This window comes from Lipotes vexillifer, unplaced genomic scaffold (assembly GCF_000442215.2).
Source record: "Lipotes vexillifer unplaced genomic scaffold, Lipotes_vexillifer_v1.1 scaffold496, whole genome shotgun sequence".
Taxonomy (NCBI): Eukaryota; Metazoa; Chordata; class Mammalia; order Artiodactyla; family Lipotidae; genus Lipotes; species Lipotes vexillifer.
This window is the reverse complement of record NW_006786690.1, coordinates 2,825,206-2,832,121: the sequence shown is the minus strand read 5'-3', so window position 1 is coordinate 2,832,121 and position 6,916 is coordinate 2,825,206.

The window sequence follows — 6,916 nt, the reverse complement described above, 5'->3', positions numbered from 1 at the left end:
AGGGAAAGCCACCAAGGACAATCCCTAGTCCCTTAAATGTCTTTTTTTGTGTCAAATTTCTTTCCCGTCTAGACTTCCTCCTGACCTAGACCTCTATCGAGCTACCTAGTTAATAACTTCATTTGAATGTCTAAAAGGCATACCGAATTGAACATATCCTCTGATTTATCTGTCCCATTCAGTACCTGTGACTCTTATTTACACAAAATTGAGTTGATACTGTCAGTGGCAGCATTGTCCACCCTCCAATCCTTATGCACACAGGGCCATTCTGTTCCCAGCAGCCTGTCATGATAGTACCACTCAAAACCCTCAGCTACTTTTTTCTGCTTCAGAGTAAAATCCAAATTTCTTACTCTGGCCTGCAAGACCCAGTAGCACCTAGTTTGGCACCTTCATCTCTACTCAGTCTGCTCAAGCCATACCTACCTCCTTGCTCTTCCTTTAAACCTCTCTTGGGGCCTTTGTCTTCACTGCCGGATCTGACCTGTTTTCTTTACTTTGTTTCCTTCAGACAGGCTTCCCTAACTTCCTCTCCTCTGTTTTTATCTATAGCAGTTATTACCACCTGAGATGATGTTTTTGGTCCTTAGGAACTTGGTCTTGTATGTGACTGTCCCCAATGCCTGGTACATCGTAGAAGCACAAATGCTCAATGGACAGATGAGTAAATAAGTTTAATTGACCGTCATTGTCTCTGTACTTGGAAGGCACTACTAGGGCTTGAGGTAAAGAAAATGAAGACATGGTGATTGCTGCTCTCTAGTATTTGCCCACTCGGGGTAAAACACATGCAAACAATTTGGAGTGGACAAGAACATAGAGTTTGGTAGACCAAGGTTTCTACCATAGCTTTCTACGGTGTGACCTTGGTCAAGTTACTTGGCCTCTAAGTGCTGCCATTTCTTCTCTCCGAGTTAAATAATGGTGGAATCTACTTCAGAGTTGTTTTTGAAGAGTTAAGTGTGTTAGTTAATACATATAAAGCAATGATGGTACAAAGAGGTTCCCATTTTCTTAGCTAACGTAATATGTGGTCATTCTAGTAACTATGGTAAATTTTAGTTTGGATGTCTAAAAAGGATTTTAATTAATCATAGCCCTATTTAATGTAATTTTTTCTTTTTTTTTCTTTTTAATAAAATTCACCATTTTAAAGTGTGCAGTGCAGTGGTATTTAGTATGTTCACAAGGTTATGCAACCATCACGACTACCTATTCCAGAATATTTTGATCACCCTAAAAAGAAACTGCCCATTAGCAGTCACTTTCCATTCTACTGACGGTCCCATCAGCCCCAGCTCCTGGCAACTACTTTCTGTCTATAGATTTGTTTATTCTGGACATTTCACTGGAATCATAACAGTATGTGGGCTTTTGTGTCTGGCTTCTATCATTTAATATCATGTGTTTAAGGTTCATCCATGGTACTACATTTTTTTTTAATTGCTGAGTGGTGTTCCCTTATATGGATATGCCGTATTTTGTTTATCCATTCATCAGTTGCACATTTGAGCTGTTTCCACTTTCCAGCTCTTATGAATAAAGCTGCTATGAACATTCTGCATACAAGTTTTTATGTGGACATATGTTCTCTTGGGTGTATATACCTAGGAGTGGGATTGCTGGGTCATACTTAACTTTTTAAGAAACTGCTAGACTATTTTCCAAAGCATCTACACTATCCGAACTTCGAACTTCTTACTAGCAATGTATGAGGGTTATTATTTCTCCACATCCTTGCCAACACATGTTATCTGTCATGTTGGTAACAACTATCCTAGTGGGTGTGGACTAGTATCTCACTGTGTTTTGATTTGCATTTTCCTGACGGCTAATGATGTTGAGCATCTTTTCATGTGCTGACAGACTTCAATGCCATTTTTTTTTTTTTTTTGCGGTACGTGGGCCTCTCCCTGCTGTGGCCTCTCCTGTTGCGGAGCACAGGCTCCAGACACGCAGGCTCAGCAGCCATGGCTCACAGGCCCAGCCTCTTGGCGACATGTGGGATCTTCGCGGACCGGGGCACAAACCCGTGTCCCCTGCATCGGCAGGCGGACCCTCAACCACTGCGCCACCAGGGAAGCTCCAATGCCATTTTTTTTTAATTGGGTATAATTGATTTACAATGTGTCAGTTCCAGGTGCACAGCAAAGCGAATCTGCCACACAAATAACGTATCTCCGCTCTTTTCCAGATTCCCTTCCCATATAGGCCACCACGGAGCACTGAGTAGAGTTCCCTGCCCTACACAGTAGGTCCCCATCAGATATCTATTTTATATATAGTATTCAGTGCCATATTAAACAGATTTGTATCTGTATGAGAATATTTCTGAAATTGTGGCTGTAGGACTCTCAGAGTTTCTGCAGAGTAGAGCTGATAATGCATTTGTAAAGTGTTCTGTAGAACTTTCATACCCGTTTTGGAGGTTGGGGCTGGGGGACTATGGCCAAGCAAAAATTTGTTCCCACTTTTGTAAAGAGGATCAGGAGACTAAGGGAGAGTGTGACTTAAGGTACATGCAGGTCTAGTTGATATTGTCCCTCCCACCATCTGATAAAGAAGGCTGTTTCTCCTCAATGTACCTGTCTGGTATTGTAACAGAATCACATTAGACGATGAATGTAGAAAATCTGCCCAAATATGTGTGGTTCTTCAAAAGGCATTGAAATTAAGGATGGAGCTTATTACTCTGAAAAAGTTTGGAAGTTGAAATTTGAAAGGCATTAATATCCTGAGGACCCAACTCTGCTCCTTTGAAAGACCAGCTCCAAATGTAAGACTTTTTTGCCTTTTGAAAGCTTATTTGCTGTATTTTTCATTTGAGAGATCCATCTTAGCTCATACCAAACATTGTCTTTTGGCTCTTAGGAACTCAATTATTGCTGTACTCCTAAGTGGTCTTCCGTGCAAATCCCTTTTCAAAGGAAAGATGATAGGATCTGAAATACAGGTTTTTCCTGTATTTCTTTGCAAAAATCTTCCACATTTGTCAATATATAGTTAAGTTGGCAGGCCTTCATATCATAAGAGGTTTTTGCCAAGATGGCCTTTTATTTCAGGTGTATCATGGGAGGAGAAGCTGATGTGCTGATTCTTAAAGAGCGGTGCCATGTGCACAGAGGGCTATATGGATACCTCTCACCAGATAGGCCAGTCGTAAACTCTTCATCTGAAACTTCATTAAGGAAGTATTTTGCAGACTGCAGGTTGAGACTCGTCAGTGAATTGTAAAGTTGAATGAGTTGCAACCAGCATTAAAATAAAAAAATGAAATAGTAAATTTAAGTGTGAATCACATATAGTAGGTTAAGTATTATTTCATGAAGTGTGTGTGTGCCTGTGTGCTTGTGTGCATATGTATGCTTGTGAACTGGGTTACCATGTAAAATGTATTCTAATGTGATTGATACAGTCAACAAAATGGAAAGCCACTACCTTACAGATCACCTAGTCCACCAATTTGTAAACTGCCCTGCAGAGTCCTAAGTGGGGAGAATTATGATTCAGATTTTCTCTGTAGGATGGGGCCACTAGTAGTACTGACCTTTGTTGGGGGAATTGAGAGATGATACAGGTAAGCTTTGCAAGGGCTTTGCTCTGCTTTTTTTTTTTAAACTTTGAGCTTCCCTGTTGGATTCTTTTTGATAAAAGGTTCCGCGACCAAAAACCATGTGAAAACCACCCATCTAGCCTGGGCCTTGTCATGGGAACCGACTGCCCCAAGGTAAAGCCACGGCTCCCCCAGGTGCCTTGCCACCCCCTCAGACTGCCTCAGCCAGGGGGCTATTGAGGAGGAAACAGACTGAGAGTAACCAGGTGCCTCTGAAGCAGGGGTGGAAATAGCTCTCAGGGGATATTGGAGATGTGGAAGGAAAAACCCCAAAATAGGAAACGATGTGCAGAAGTGGCCTTTGTGAACCCCAAAGTGCATAACCGGGTAGAGACCCTTCTAGCAAATTTAAGCATGGAGGCTTTGGCTTACATAGCCAACATGAGCAGAGGGGAGTGGTAAGCCTGACTGGTCTGGGCCCTGCCTGGAGGAAGACGCTCACGCCACCGACCATCGGGACCCATCCAGACAGCCAAGATGTGCTGAGCAGCCGCCAGGTACCCTGTGATTTCCCACGTTTGTTCCTTTGCTTTTCTCTTGCTGTTCTCTGCCTGGGATATCCTTTCTGGTCTCCTAATGTCCTAATCCTTTTTGGACTTAGAGATGTATTTAAGATGATGGTTTTTAACTCTAAAAAAAAAAAAAAATACATATTCACTTTTAGAGAATTTGGAAACCAAAAAGAGAAACAAATTGGGAATTCCCGGGCGGTCCAGTGGTTAGAACTCGGCGCTTTCACTGCGGGGGGCCTAGGTTCAATCCCTGGTCTGGGAACTAACATCCTGCAAGCCATGTGGCATGGGCAAAAAAAAAAAAGAGAAAAATCGTTGGCAATCCCATCATCCAAATATAACCAAGGACACCTACCTCAGGTCAAGTACTCTACCTGACTACGCTCAACCTTCCCTGAGCTCCCCTCCTCTAATATATGGAACAAACTGGGTTTTTTCCCCCCTATATATTTAGAAGTACCGATGTAGCTACAAACATCAGGATCAAACCATGTATACATAATGTTTAATATTCTTTTTTCCATTGGGCAGATCGTCAACTAAAATTGCAGAATACATTTTAAATGTCGTTGTTGTACAACCAGGAAATTTGGAAAATAGATAAAAGAAAGTGAATTACCCCATGCCAACATCAAAACAGCAACAGTTCTCCCTTTTGTATATTTCTTATTTAGTCTTTTTTTTTTTTTTTTTTTTAATGTTAGGGCTTCCATGCTGGTGCAGTGGATAAGAATCTGCCAGCCAAAGCAGGGGACACGGGTTCAAGCCCTGGTCTGGGAAGATCCCACATGCCGCGGAGCAACTAAGCCCGTGCGGCACAACTACTGAGCCCGCATGCCACAACTACTGAAGCCTGCGTACCTAGAGCCCATGCTCCGCAGCAAGAGGAGCCACCGCAAGGAGAAGCCCGCACACCTCAATGAAGAGTAGCCCCTGCTCGCTGCAACTAGAGAAAGCCCGCGCGCAGCAACGAAGACCCAACGCAGCCAAAAATAAATAAATCATTTAAAAAATGTTAGCTGCTTCTATTTATTTAAACTCTTACCCCTATAGATAAAATGGTAATAATGGCACCCACCTCACAGGGTTCTGAGAAGAATTAAATTGAGATGAATAGAGAAGGCAGACCCTGATCCAGTGGAGTTCGTGGCACATGGCCGGGAATGGCGGGGGTAGGAGCAGAGGGACAATCAAATAGTGATAAAACCATATGCTCAGGGACATAAAAGAGGGGAGCAGTGCAGCATCACAATGGTCAGGAACAATGTTCTGCAGCAGCATCTCAGCCACAGACACACTGTGAGGCTAAGCAAGTGACTTCGCCTCCCTCAGCCTGTTTCCAGTTGGTTTTCTGTGAGAATTGTTCCACAGGTACAGTATGTTTGCTGCAGTTGTGTGGGGAGGTGAGTTTCACGTCCTCTGACTCTACCATCTTGATTCACCTCCAGCCTCAGTTCCTTCTCGTGTAAAATGGGCATAGATTCAATAAGATAATGTATGTCAAGGGCTTAGCTCATGCCTGGAGCATCATGAAGGCTTCATCAGTGAGAGTTATGGCCAAGTTTTATCAAAGCTTGGATGCTGGCAATTGGAGAATGCACCACCATCTATTAAATATCACGCCGTTCATTGTAAAGACGCATGGGGATTCCAGAGAGGTCAAAATGTGGAGAAAAAAAAGTCTTACATTATATTTTATAATGTACACATATCTTACATTATATACAATGTTATGCACAGAAGGATCTGGAACGCTGAAGCAGGAACACACTCATCTGTCACACTCAATTTCTCTGTCCACGTCCCTACTGCCAGCTCCTTCATTTTGTCTCTCTCTCCTGTTCCAGCAGCTTCTCACATTCTTCCACTAGGCGGCGCCCGGGCCCTGGGTGCCCGCAGCGCGAGCTCACGCCCTAGAAGTTAGTCCGCCCCTCCCGCTTCCCCCTTTTTCTTCCTCTTTTCTTTTCCCTCCATCCCTATCTTTCTTCCCGTCAGCGAGAGGCCCGATTCAGTGCTCAGAGGCTCTCTGGACGGCTCCAGAGCTTGAAGAACAGCCACGGGACCCTTGCAACTCACCCAGTCCATCCCAAGTTGGAATTCCTTACAGCCGGGCCCTAGTTGTCTCCAGTTCTCACTTGCACACCTTCAGTGACAGGAAACTCACTACTTTATGAGGATCCTGTTCTGGAAGGAATCCATGTAATAGTCATGCACTCGAGCTCTAAACCCAGTTGGCTTCTAATGTCTCAGCTTTGCTCTTTGCTCAGTGGGTGGTTCAAACACTTGTCTGCTTTGCTGATGGGTGAATCCCCAGGGCCTGACACAGGAAAGGCACTCATTTGGTAAATGAGTGAGTAAATGAACAAACTCAATCATCTTCTGCATTGGTTTCTTCACCTGTGAAATGGGTTAATGATAGTATTTACCTCATAGACTTGTGAGGATTAAACACAACAGGACCTGAAACAGGCTTAGGCTCATTTCTGGCACATAGTAAGTCTTCCATAAATATTCCTTTCATTTTCTTTTATAACTAAGGATATCTCTATTCCTTTTATCTGAAAGTTCTCCTTTAGAGCAAATTGAATCCTGATCCCTAGGACTTCCACACACAGGCCTTGGTCTTAGCCCTGTCCCTTGGAGCCAAAAAGAACATTTACTCCCTTTTCCAAATGATTCAGGTCTGCAGATGTGTGTGCCTACTGTGCGCCAAGCACTGGGATTACCAAGGCAAAGACATGACCACGGTCTCTTCCTTTGGGTGCCTCTTTGTCTAGCCAGGGAAAGA